Source organism: Bombyx mandarina, chromosome 24 (genome assembly GCF_030267445.1).
Source record: "Bombyx mandarina strain Sakado chromosome 24, ASM3026744v2".
NCBI lineage: Eukaryota > Metazoa > Arthropoda > Insecta > Lepidoptera > Bombycidae > Bombyx > Bombyx mandarina.
In genome coordinates, this window is record NC_143230.1 from 1619594 (window position 1) to 1632967 (window position 13374).

Sequence of the window (13374 nt, forward strand, 5' to 3'; positions counted from 1 at the left end):
AAGCACAATAAAATCAATATATGAAACGCTACTACCCACCAAAACTAAAAAAAAAACAATACAAATTTCAACGATATACTGTGGACAGTCAATTGGACTATCCATGCGAAGAGTGAGAATATGGAAAACGAGAAAAATCTGCGAGTAGAAAATTCTCAAGTAAGATTAATTTCCAGGTCACGTAATTTTGAGCCTCTAAAACCTCTGTGAGTGAGTAATAGAAACCTCTGTGACAGACTCATCTTTCCCTCATGTAATAGTAGATACCTCTGAAACTAACTCGTCAATAGTTTTCTTCATGACTTCTTAAATAACAGCTGTTTTTGTTACACGTTTACAAGATATTGGAACTTGTGATGGCCAAAAGTATTAAAGAGCGTAGGTTTTCTGAATTCCCAAAGTTCGAAAACGAAATACAATTCCCATTATTACAAGTTACTGTTAGTAGATACCAGATGTTTGTCTTCTTTTTGAAAGTATTTACATCAACGGCGAAAAGGTCAAATGAATTATTAGTGAATACATACATGCAAATTAATTGAGTGTAAGCATATTGAATACGATAATAATATGGCCTATGTCCAGCAGTGGGCAGATAAAGGCTGATGATGATGATGGTGATGATATTGAATACCGATGATTCTGCTGTTTCTTTCAAAATCTGTATGAAGGAAAGTCAGCTCTGTACAAGTGAAAAAGTTTCATCGACCAAAAATATATTACAATTCCTAGAATTCTCACTTATTTTATACGATTATATACAATATTATCTACGATTGTTTTCCATTTAACAAACTTTTAAGAGATCCTCTTGTATTACATGTAAATTGAATAATAAATCTCCAAGTCTCTGCCAAGTTGAACCTAATTTTTGCAAAAACCTTTTCTTCATTTAGGGATTAGTTATTTCTAGTGATCAAAATCCATCGAGTCTCCGAAATGGCTGGACCAATTTTCATAAAATATTCAGAAAATCTTGAAATTGGCCAGGCATGACATTCTGAGAATTTTGTTAGCAATCGGATCAAAGTCAAATCGAAGATCGATCAGTAAACTACGTAGGATTCGACTAGCTATTTAATAAAATACCCTTTTTAAAATGGTCGCGTAGATATGGTTTGTAGTCGTCGTGGCCTAACGGATAAGACGTCTGGTGCATTCGTGTTGAGCGATCGATGCACCGGTGTACGAATCTCAGGCGGGTACCAATTTTTGTAATGAAATACGTACTCAACAAATGTTCACGATCTTGTAATAAAAATTAAACCCGCAAAATTATAATTTGCGTAATTACTGGTGGCAGGACCTCTTGTGAGTCCGCGCGGGTGGGTACCATTATACTTGAGACCTTAGAACTTATATCTCAAGGTGGGTGGCGCATTTACGTTTTGGATGATTATGGGCTCTAGTAACCACTTATCACCATATAAGCAATAAAAGAAAAGAAAATTAAAAAAAAAACGTGGCAAGAGATGCATTCCATTTAGCGGGTGACAAAACCTCGAAATAAATCCTCGGAACATTTCAAACTGGACAAACGAGACACGACATCGCGGTCGCGGCTAATGAAGTCATCGGTCTTCGGCGTGGGAGGGATTCGAAACGACTCACCTGGTTTATTAAACGCTAGGAATGTTTGGGTGCACGCAAAATGCACGCATGTGAGAGTGAGAAAATTAACGTGCCATGGTTTCCTTTTGAACTAAGACTGTCTAATGTTTTATAACTTGGTTTAACAACAGAAACGCATTTTGCTTATGTCCATTAGAATAATCCAAAAGTTATGTACTCAAGTGTAATGTTTGTTAAATACCAATAAATGGCTATAGTAGTTTTTGTATACGTGATACCATTATTATTATTTTTTTATTGCTTAAATTGGTGGACGAACTCACAGTCCACCTGGTGTTAAGTGGTTACCAGAGCCCATGGACATCTACAACGTAAATGCGCCACCCACCTTGAGATATAAGTTCTAAGATCTCAGTATAGTTACAACGGCTGCTCCACCCTTCAAACCGAAACGCATTACTGCTTCACGGCAGAAATAGGCAGAGCGGTGGTACCTACCCGCGCGGACTCACAAGAGGTCCTACCACCAGTTTACCACCATTTACTGTTAAAAGATTACGTCACACTACGACCAATGCTGAACTTTTAATTAATTTCAACCACTCGGAAATTTAGCATTCAGTACAAATCTAATATTAAGAATTTTCATGCGATTTGGTATGAGTATGTTTTTAGTCTTGCCCCAAGAGTTGTTTGTTCCTCATAGGAAATGAGTAACAAAAAAAATTAAAATAAAAAAACCAGTACTTGGCAAACGTTCAAGACAAATTGCGGTGAAAATATTAATTATAACATTTCAACGTTCCGTTATCGCTAATTTATAAGATTGTCAATTACGGACCGGGTTACAGGCATATTTTAAATGCCTGTAACCCGGTCCGTAATTGACACACATTTTAAACCAATGCACATATCATCGAGCAGTAAAATAAATTACACATATTGCAAATGAAAAACGAGTGAACATGTGAAAAAAAAAACATACTTTCATTAAGAATTATTTGCTGAAGGTGACAGTGTGGTCTGTTTTCGATGTTATAAATCAAGTAAATTAACTTATTATTCATTTAGATTGAGAAAAATATTTATATTTTCATCGATATGAATAATTAAACTAAAACGTTGGGAAATTATAAATACTTATTATACAATACAAATATATGTGAATTCGCATTTTTTTACTACGAAGTAAAATAATAACAATAAAAGCAGTATTTTATATCTTATTCTGGTTTTTAAAACTATTTCGCAAACATTTGTACAGCTTCAGGTATAATGTGTGTCCAATGGATCAAAGCGTAAACTTTAGATTTCTTTCTTGGAACGCTTTAACGTTTTGTTGGTGATAGTTCAAACAGATTAAAAATTAACTCATATAAGTTTTATTTATTATGTATTATTGTTTGAAGATCAAATGTGTGCAATCTCATTCTTTTTTTTCAACACCTGATGTTAAGTGGTTACTGGAGCCCATAGACATCTACAACGTAAATGCGCCACCCACCTTGAGATATAAGTTCTAAGGTCTCAAGTATAGTTACAACGGCTGCCCCACCCTTCAAACCGAAACGCATTACTGCTTCACGGCAGAAATAGCCAGAGTGGTGGTACCTGCCCGTGCGGACGCACGGGTTACTGGTGGTAGGCCACCAGTCATTACGCAAATTATAATTTTGCGGGTTTGATTTTTATTACACGATGTTATTCCTTCACCGTGGAAGCCAATCATGAACATGCGTTGAGTACGTATTTCATTAGAAAAATTGGCACCCGCTTGAGATTCGAACACCGGTGCATCGCTCAACACGAATGCACCAGACGTCTTATCCGTTAGGCCACGACGACTACAAACCATATCTACGCGACCATTTTAAAAAGGGTATTTTATTAAATAGCTAGTCGAATCCTACGTAGTTTACTGATCGATCTTCGATTTGACTTTGATCCGATTGCTAACAAAATTCTCAGAATGTCATGCCTGGCCAATTTCAAGATTTTCCGAATATTTTATGAAAATTGGTCCAGCCATTTCGGAGACTCGATGGATTTTGATCACTAGAAATAACTAATCCCTAAATGAAGAAAAGATTTTTGCAAAAATTAGGTTCAACTTATTTCATTAGAAAAATTGGTACCCGCCTGGGATTCGAACAACGGTGCATCGCTCAACGCGAATGTACTGGACGTCTTATGGCCACGACGACTTCAAATAGATGATTTAATGAGTATTTTGGCCAATTATCTGACGGCCTACCTGTTTTGTTACATGATTACCGAGCCCATAGACATCAGAACATGAATGCCCCCATCCACCTTGAGACGCAAAGGCTGAGTCAAAATTGTATAATATAACTGCTGTCGCGATCCGTACCATGAATGTCGTCGGAATTAGATAGGATGATGTTACCTACCCGTGCAGGTACACAACAAGCCCTATCACCCGTAAATGCCGATGAGATCTCAGAGATCGATGCTACGCATTCTTTTAATTGATGCTATTGTAGATCCTACCACACAGCCATACACTTTCAAAAATCATATGACACTCAATTTTCCGCATAAAAGTCAACAGGGACGACCACTATTCAAAGAAACCATCCACAATGAGTCAACCGAAAACATCCGTTGATTTAAATTCGTCATGAAACATCAAAGTGGATCAACGCCTAAATACATAGTAACAGAAACAATGTGGATATTTTAAAAGACGTTCCTAAAATAATTCCTAGACAAGACATGTCAAACGAGCGTCAATCATGCAGCCCAGGAGTGGCTGTGTCAGTATCCTAACTGAATATGTATTGGCGTAAAGCCAGATTCATCAAACTTGTATGCAAAAGCACTTCGCACTTTGTGATATGGAAAAAGAAACTTTCCAGTAAGGGCATGATTCATTTTTATAACACAAGCAGTGTTTTAAAACTAGTGTTGAAATAGTTCAAACTGATCTCAGCTTGGCGTGTGGCCAGAGAAGCACGATAGTATGCGTATTTCGTTCATGAAAACGTTTACTTGCATATGAAATGTGCAGTGAGGAAGGTCACGTGATTCAATTAATAAAATAAAAATAAGTTGTAAAATTTGTAAATATTTCATTATTTAGGCCGGGATGCTGGCTTGACGCCAGAACCGTAAATCGTCATCTTTTTTTCATGCGTGAACTCTCCTAGTTATTTAATATGCAATGTTTGCGGAAGGCGGAGGATCATTCAATGTGGCGGACTATCGGAGAGGCCTACATCCAGCAGTGGAGAAACAGGCTAATGATGATGATGATGAAGAAAATTATGTAGCCGAATTTTTGAAGTCTAATTCACCTGAATGATTTTTGGTATTTACGAGAGGTAGGAGTCTTAATTGTATAGGAATAAAGACAAAACAAAATGCACTCCGCCAAGACTCAACTTAGCTCCAAGACCTTGAAGCTGCTTTGTTGATACGGAAAAATGTTTGTTTTATTTATTAATAATATCCATTAATACACCAACTCTTCTATACAAAACTTTTTATCAAACTCACCTTACTGTACTGTTATGATGTTGTAACCATTTTTCAACTCCTGTTGATTCACGAGGTGGATTATACCTAGTCCGTTTCGCACTCGACTTCCATCACGTGAGTGAATACTTCGCAAACTACTTACGGTAAATTTCACAGGATGATAAAGTTAAATGGGGCTCTATTACTTTCCAGTTTGGATAATGAATACATAAAAGTTTAAAGTTTAATTATAAGCTTGTAACAATGTAGTTTGCTAAGAAAATAGCTATCCCGTTGAACTTTTATCGGGGAGATCTTCGCTTATCCGTTATTCTCAAAAGTATTCCATTTTTCCAAACAACTCCTCTTTTAAAACGTTTACACTAAGAAATGAGTACTATCACATCCTAATGTAAGAACCCATTTACAAACTATTACAGAGCGAAATATCCATTTAGTTTAAATCGAGTATACCAGAACACGCATTAATATCAATATGATAATAAAGTATTAATTTAGATACGTATAAACAGTTTAGAGCGTAGGCGTTACACACAACAGACATATCTACATAGACGATTCACTTCTCTCCTAAAATCCTTTGTTCACTGGACTTTGTGTTTATTTCTGTTTGGTGATTTAACGAATGATGGTACGTGGGTTTCGAATTGAGAATAAATCGTTTATAATATGTAGTCAACCCACACAGGTGATATTATTGAGTTTTTTCCACAAAAGGCACGGATCTTTTTTCATTAATTGAATATCAATCGGCAATTTTGCATTTACTCCTCTCTTATTTTCTATACATGTATTTTTGTTATTAACAGTAATAGTAATAATAATATGTAATTCAATTGGGAAATGAATACAAAAAATTAAAAAGCCGTAATAACAATCAAATCTAAGACCACACGTAAATTTTCCTTTCCCGGCTATTGCAATAATATGATTTAATGTAGTTCCATTATGAAAATTAGTTCCCTTTTATAATTATTGGCAAGTCTGCATTTTTTCATTTAAATATGTCTAAAAATTGTGCATTAATAAATATGTTCATTTGATAGTAATAATGAACTTTAATGTAGATTATGCGTCCGTTAGTATATTTTCAAATATATTACGTATGCTTTATAGAAATCGAGTTTCATAGAAACTATATATTTTGGGCGGCTAAACTTATTCTTACCTCAAAAGTTTGATGTTTTATTAGATTCAGCGGCCCAGAAACTAATTTTAAACAAGTTAGGGATGAAACGCGAGACGTGAAATGGGACAAGGACGCGAATAGAATTTTCTATTTGATAATAAAATGTATGTATGTATGCAATAACGGATGGATATAACAATAACTATAAAAATAAAATACATTTATTAAACCGTGAGAATAATAATAAAGAAAAATAAATTATTATAGATTATCTTACAGCATCAAAACTAATAAATAATCTACCTAATAACTAATCAATCATAATAATGAAAATTATTCGTTCCTAACAAACTTTGTTTATGATCGAAGGATTAGTAGAGGTCTAGAGGGTTTTCCAGTTCCACCAGGACAGGTAGCTAATAAAGTATTTGAATGAACTTCACGATGAAAGAACAAGATATCATTACAGTTAAAAACAATTACACAATATATGTCAATTTTAACGGAATTACTAGGAGCCTCTCGTGTCTTTTTCTCTTCTTTTTTCGTGTTGCTTTGAACTTTTTTATCTAAAAAGTTTACTTAAGTAAAGAATTACAATATGAATTAAGACTCCAATCTCATCTCAATATCGGCAGAGGCACTGAGGTTACTCCAAAGAAAGAGACTGAGACCTCAAGATTACCCCATCATAGGAATCACACTTAATAAAAATGTTGTATTGATGGAAGACGAATTCCCTGTTATTTTTAATTTCTAAATTGTAAATTAATCGCTCTAATTACTGGTTCGAATTCCATTAATCAAATTATTTACTTACATCAATATGAATTGAGTGTCCAATACACTACTATTCCCAATCGTAGCACCCAAAAATGGAAATAAAATATCTAAAAATACCATCGGGCAATTTTGCTGAACTGCAACAGCTCGTGTGAAGCTTTGCAAGTTCAACCTGTCAGAGTCAGTCAGACAGGTAGATCTGGTTCCAGACCTAAACTAGAATAGACCAGGTTTTATATACGATTGAGGTCGCGATATATATTTAGATTTGAACATTTCGAAGATTAATGAGCATTTCCACAAGACGAACACACCTAATTTTTTTTTAATATTTACTTACAATCACGCCACGTTAACTGGTCCCGTGGTAAGTTCGTAAAGAACTTGTGTTACAGATACCAGATAACGGAAATAAATGTAAGATTTTTATTATACACATACACATATTTAATATACATCCATAACCCTGGAAAAGACATTTTATATTTATCATACAAGTATCTTCCCTTGGCGGGATTCGAGCGCGCGACCCCTTGTGTAGTGACCATGTCACTTACCACTACACCAGACGGCCGTTTCAAAACGAATTCGCCTATATTTCAGTCAATGCAATGGAAACGTTTGATAACGTAGAAGGTATTTAATTCTACGTGAGTGGAGCGATCAAATCCATCGTAATTTATCGATTTTGTTTGAGGCTATTTCTCTTAGCAATTCGAATTTTTCATATCGTTAATCTAAAATATCTAATTTTATTTACAGGTATGATGCTATTGTTGGAGAGCTACCTACGTATTTCAATTTTAAACAGATGTTTGGTAACCTGTTCGGTATATTGAAGATTAATGATGATCCAATTACCGAATGTCCTAATGTCTCTATAAACAATATTTTTGGTAACGACGTGCTCTAGACTAAAAGTTTGTGTCATAAATAAGATTTTGTTTTCATGAGACATAGTTTAGAACCTTGGAATCTTTTTATTTATTGTTTGGGGCCTTCGAGTCAGCAGATCAATATCGATTTGTTCTAACTTTTAAGAAATTACCTACTGGATTACGATCCTCTCAGAAGGTCTAGCCATTCTGCCTATTTCTACTGTGAAGCAATTTTGTACTTATACAATATACACGTCGGAGACGGTCATTAGTTTGGTAGCTAAACGAAACGCAGCACGAATCCCGAGAGATGGCAGCACGATTGCGATATCGTCAGAACTCTGCTAATTTCGTGCTATGACAGAGCTTAGTCGATGGAGGCGCGTAGACGCCATCACACTTACCAATCAGCCTTCTTGAAGAGCGGTGCCTCCGTCCTAAGATCTGTCATTCGTTTTCGTTTGCTAACGTCAAGAGAAGATTTCTAAATTGTTCTTAAACAGCAAACGCGATTGGTGTACTCAATATTTTTGTTAGCTCGATCACTCTATTCGCCCCTATGATGTCTGACGATGGTGATAATAATTGCGGTCTTCTCCGACATACTATATACTACTTGTGAAAATCGGGTTGTTTGAACTAAGCTGTTTAATATACACAAATTCCTATGCCTTGATTTACGTTCTCCATAAAAGTTTTGTTGTTCCATTTATAATGTAAATTCGGCTATGTTTGTATGGACTGACTCCGAGAAGTTCTTTAAAGCGTTCTATATTTTTATTCGTGTATGCTTTTACACATAAATCTACTGCAATTACGAAAACAAACTAATCTTCATTAATACCAAATTCATTATCATATTTTTAAGTATTTATTTTCAATGATAAGCACACACGAGTGTATTGACCGATTGGTATTTTAGTGATCACAAAACGTCATCAATAAATAATAAATAAATATTTACTAACAATCACGCCACGTTAACTGGTCCCATGATAAGTTCGTAAAGAACTTGTGTTACAGGTACCAGACAACGGAAATAAATGCAAGATTTTTATTATACACATACATAAATTTAATATACATCCATAACCCTGGAAAAGACATTTATATTTATCATACAAATATCTTCCCTTGGCGGGATTCGAACCCGCGACCCCCTTGTGTAGTGAACATGTCACTTACCACTACAACAGACGGTCGTCAAACCAATAAACAAATTACAAGTTTCACTTAAAGCTATATTGGTTTATTTCACTGCAATCGAAGAAAACTAGGGTATATACATAAATGAGGATCGATGGAGATGTATCCTATGTTTACGCAAAACAATTTCAATGACAATAAAATTGAATAATTTTAAAATAATGTCGTACTTAATACATGTAATTTAATTAAAATAAAAAATAATAATTTAATTCAGACCCTCTTAAGTCCATATGTTGTAAGTAGAATTATACTTAGAACTATGTTAGTAAATTATAATTAAAATTAAAATTGGCAATTAAAACATCTAAACATTTAATTCATAAATCTAAGATATAGTGCACACGTGCATCGTTTTTTTGTTAACTAATACCACAGCACAAGGTTTAAGAGGTTTTGACGCATTTCTTTATTAATTTCAGTAATTAATTTATACAGCTACTGGTACATAAGAGCTGTGGAGGATCACCAAGCAGACACCAATGGAGAAGGAGATCCTTACGCGGAAGTGGCATTGGATTGGTCACATACATATTAAGAAATTTATTTTATCATTATTACTGGTGGTAGGACCTCTTGTGAGTCCGCACGGGTAGGTACCACCGCCCCGCCTATTTCTGCCGTGAAGCAGTAATGCGTTTCGGTTTGAAGGGTGGGGCAGCCGTTGTGACTATACTGAGACCTTAGAACTATATCTCAAGGTGTGTGGCGCATTTACGTTGTAGATGTCTATGGGCTCCAGTAACCACTTAACATCAGGTGGGCTGTGAGCTCGTCCACACATCTAAGCAATAAAAAAAAATAAAAAAGCCCGATATTCACTTATCCAAGAGAGCAGTGACCTGGAAAGTGACTGGCAAAAGAAAAAGAGGCCGTCCTAGAACAACTTGGCGTCGCTCGGTGGAGAAGGAGCTGGGGTTCTTGGGTATGACGTGGGAGGAGGAGACTGCCCAAGACCGATGTAAATGGAAGGATTTGATTCGAGTCCTACACCCCAGCAGAGGGTAACAGGAAAGAAAGAAGAAGAAGAAGAAGAAGACTGGTATTATAGATATCGTCATTTTTACATACAATTTGATTTAAGTTTTACGTTCACTTGTACATTATACCCATAAACGTACAGAAACCTGTACATATGTTTAACTTGCCAAGTGAATATCAATTTCCATTTACGTTAGTTAACCAGATAATCATCGATTCTGGGTTGGTTGAATGAATCTTAAGTTACGCCAAAGTATCTATCATCTATTGAAAAAAGTGCTTTTGTTATCGGCGATAATACGGCTTCGTTATCGTGTACGTTAATCGAAATGTCATATTCTTATGTACAATAATAGCTTTTTAATGACCAGTGCCTCGATATTGTTTGATCTAGTTCGGGGACGATTTATTGTTGTATTATAGTTGTTGAAAAGTACGAGCGCCCGTGGCCTTTATTTGTAGTTGTAATCGTAAATACACATTTTAGTTAGTGTGTGTACCCGACGGAGCGAACAGTACCTACACGCCTACATTGACGCGTATACAGATTGGTCACTCACACAAGTAAGGGCGTCGCGCAGTCGTACTTTGCAACAACTATAATGGAAATCAAAATATCTATTTATCTATAAATAGACAAAGACTAAACAGTTAAGTATAATTGTTCTCGTCTGATTAACTTTTTTTTTTTTACCGAAATTTTAGTAGCCTACAGGGCTAATTACAGTACAAGCGGTCAGGTACGTGAGCTCACGGGCTCAAGATGAGAGAATTTGCTAATACTAGCCCTAACAAGAGTAGTGCTTAGTCGAATGTACCTTCGCATCGGAATCGCGACCCACTGAGAAGGTTCGGCGAGAAGCTGGGTTGTGTCTATGGGGGTGTTTGATTAATTGAGGTGCTTTAATGCTATCAATGATATTCAGTTATATTTATTTAAAAGGTTAATAACGAAACAAATGTAACAAGACACAATTTTAATCTTGAGGTATCTATCATTGATTATGGTAAAACTTTGACCATTAGACGAGCACTGATTAACACAAAAAGAAAACACCTAGTCCATACAAATTAGAAAATATTTTTATTTATTTATTGCTTAGATGGTTGGACGAGCTCACAGCCCACCTGGTGTCAAGGATTACTGGAGCCCATAGACATCCACAACGTAAATGCGCCACCCACCTTGAGATATAAGTTCTAAGGTCTCAGTATAGTTACAATGGCTACCCCACCCTTCGAACCGAAACGCATTACTGCTTACACAGTCTTAAGTCAAACAAACACAATTATTATAGTCATACTAGATTATACGATAGGTTCGATTATCAAATAAGATTATATTGAACACGCACCCGATAAGAAAATAAACGAAAGCAATCATTCTAATGTATTTTAATATGAAAGTTACATTTACAAGATCTGATAATTTCCTTCTTTAGGAAGTGGAATGTAGCGGAAGAGGTCCACCGAAGAAGACAATGGATGGAGTGTGTGAATGACGATATAAGAGAGAGAGAGGAGTGAGGGTTGAGATGACGGCTGTAGAAGAGAATGGAAGAGAAAAATTAGCTGTGCCGACTCCACCTAGTGGGATAAGGTAGGCAGCAGCTTGGCTCTGCCCCTGGCATTGCTGAAGTCCATGGGCGACGGTAACCACTCACCATCATGTGGGCCGAATGCTCGTCTGTCTACAAGGGCAATAAAAAAATAAGAGAAAAAGAAAAAGATAATTTCCTTCTTTATTTAATATCATTACTGTTTATCCACAGTTGTAGGCAGAGACTAGTTTATGTGACTGACTGTTGTCCATTGGCGACAGTAACCACTTACCACCAGGCCGTAAAATCGTTTGTTTTCGATGTTGATAAACAGGTCACCGCGCCCTTTTCGGAGACCATCGTCATCAAATCATAATGTGAAGGCCATTACTATTTTTGAGGGTACCGTGAAATAAGATCAAAGTCTTTTATTGTATCGTTGTAACGGTAAATTAGAACACAATATATTTCTGGCATCGACCCGTGTGAGTACTTTATTTATTTATTGATTTATTTATAACTTTATTTATTTATACTAAACAGTATAAAGCCGGACTTAATGCCATAGGCATTCTCTAACAGTCTACCTTAGCGGGGTGCAGAGATGAACCTTGGTAGGTGTAGTGTGATAGTGATATTACTTAAATATATGTATATGTTGGCACACGTCAGGGATGGCTGAGCGGTAGTTTCGTCATCACTCGTATTCGATTGAACTCAGTTTAGTCAATAAAACTTTTCAATAATAATTATTGAAACTCAACACACACAACTTTCACAATGACAGGATAAACCGACAGTTTCGTTGCACATACCGACAGACCGACTGACTGACTGACTGACTGAGACTCACTGCTGAGACGGACGGAATCACTGTCTGACACGAATGCCACGACTCTGTCCACGTACCGCCATTTTATACTGTGGCGTTACGGAGTCTACCCTTCATTTTGTGATATTTATCTAAACAACATTTCATCATTTAAAATAATAATCAAAACCACCGTCTTAATATTACTAAAAGTCGTTATCCACGACATATATATAACATACATAATATTTATAGACCCAAATACTCGTACTTAAATAAATACATATACATAAATATTTTTTATTTTTTTATTTACCATGAGTACTTAGTCTATTAATCTAGTGTTGAATCAAAATAAAGAAAAAGGCATCAATTATAATCTGACCTATCTCTACAATTGTTTGGACAATTAAAAACATAATCCCACATTAAAAAACATAATCCGACGATATTTAATTCGATCCAGAAACCGAGATTTCGAAGCACGCAAAATTTCTAATTCACAATTATTTACTTCGATTCCGGTCGAGTCTGCAATACGTGATATTCGGTTGCTAAATATTCGCACATAAGCAAAAACCGTGACCTCAAACATTGTATTTGCTAATCCACCTCTAAAAGGCATGAGCAAGTTTACTTGCATACTATTCGCTTTTATAGAACAATTATACGGCACGTTTTATCTATATATTAATACGTGAAGCAAAAACTTTGTATCCCTTTTTACGAAAATTGCGCGGACGGAGGAGTATGAAATTTTCCACACTTACAGAGAATACAGAGAAGAAGTGCACAATGCTAATATTTTTTTTTAAATAATGCATAAAAGATACATTAAATCAATAAAGAAAACATTACACACACACTACATACCACGTATCTGACGCACACACGCATGCATACTATTTATTGTCAAACTTTAGTTATTGACGTCTGTGGTCGAACTGAGAATATATTAAATATTGTTTGTCT

At 35.7% G+C, this 13374-nt stretch overlaps 1 protein-coding gene and 1 long non-coding RNA gene across 4 annotated transcripts in view; one reads left to right on the top strand and one right to left on the bottom strand.

Moving 5' to 3' along the window:
- Positions 1-13374, bottom strand: part of sm (heterogeneous nuclear ribonucleoprotein L) — a 406278-nt gene that overhangs the window by 352692 nt on the left and 40212 nt on the right. The window lies entirely within an intron of this gene.
- LOC149499924 (uncharacterized) overlaps positions 3201-13374 on the top strand; it is an 82510-nt gene continuing 72336 nt past the window's right edge. The window contains exon 1 of the long non-coding RNA XR_016325316.1: positions 3201-3406. This is a non-coding gene — a long non-coding RNA (uncharacterized LOC149499924). The remainder of the gene's footprint in view (positions 3407-13374) is intronic.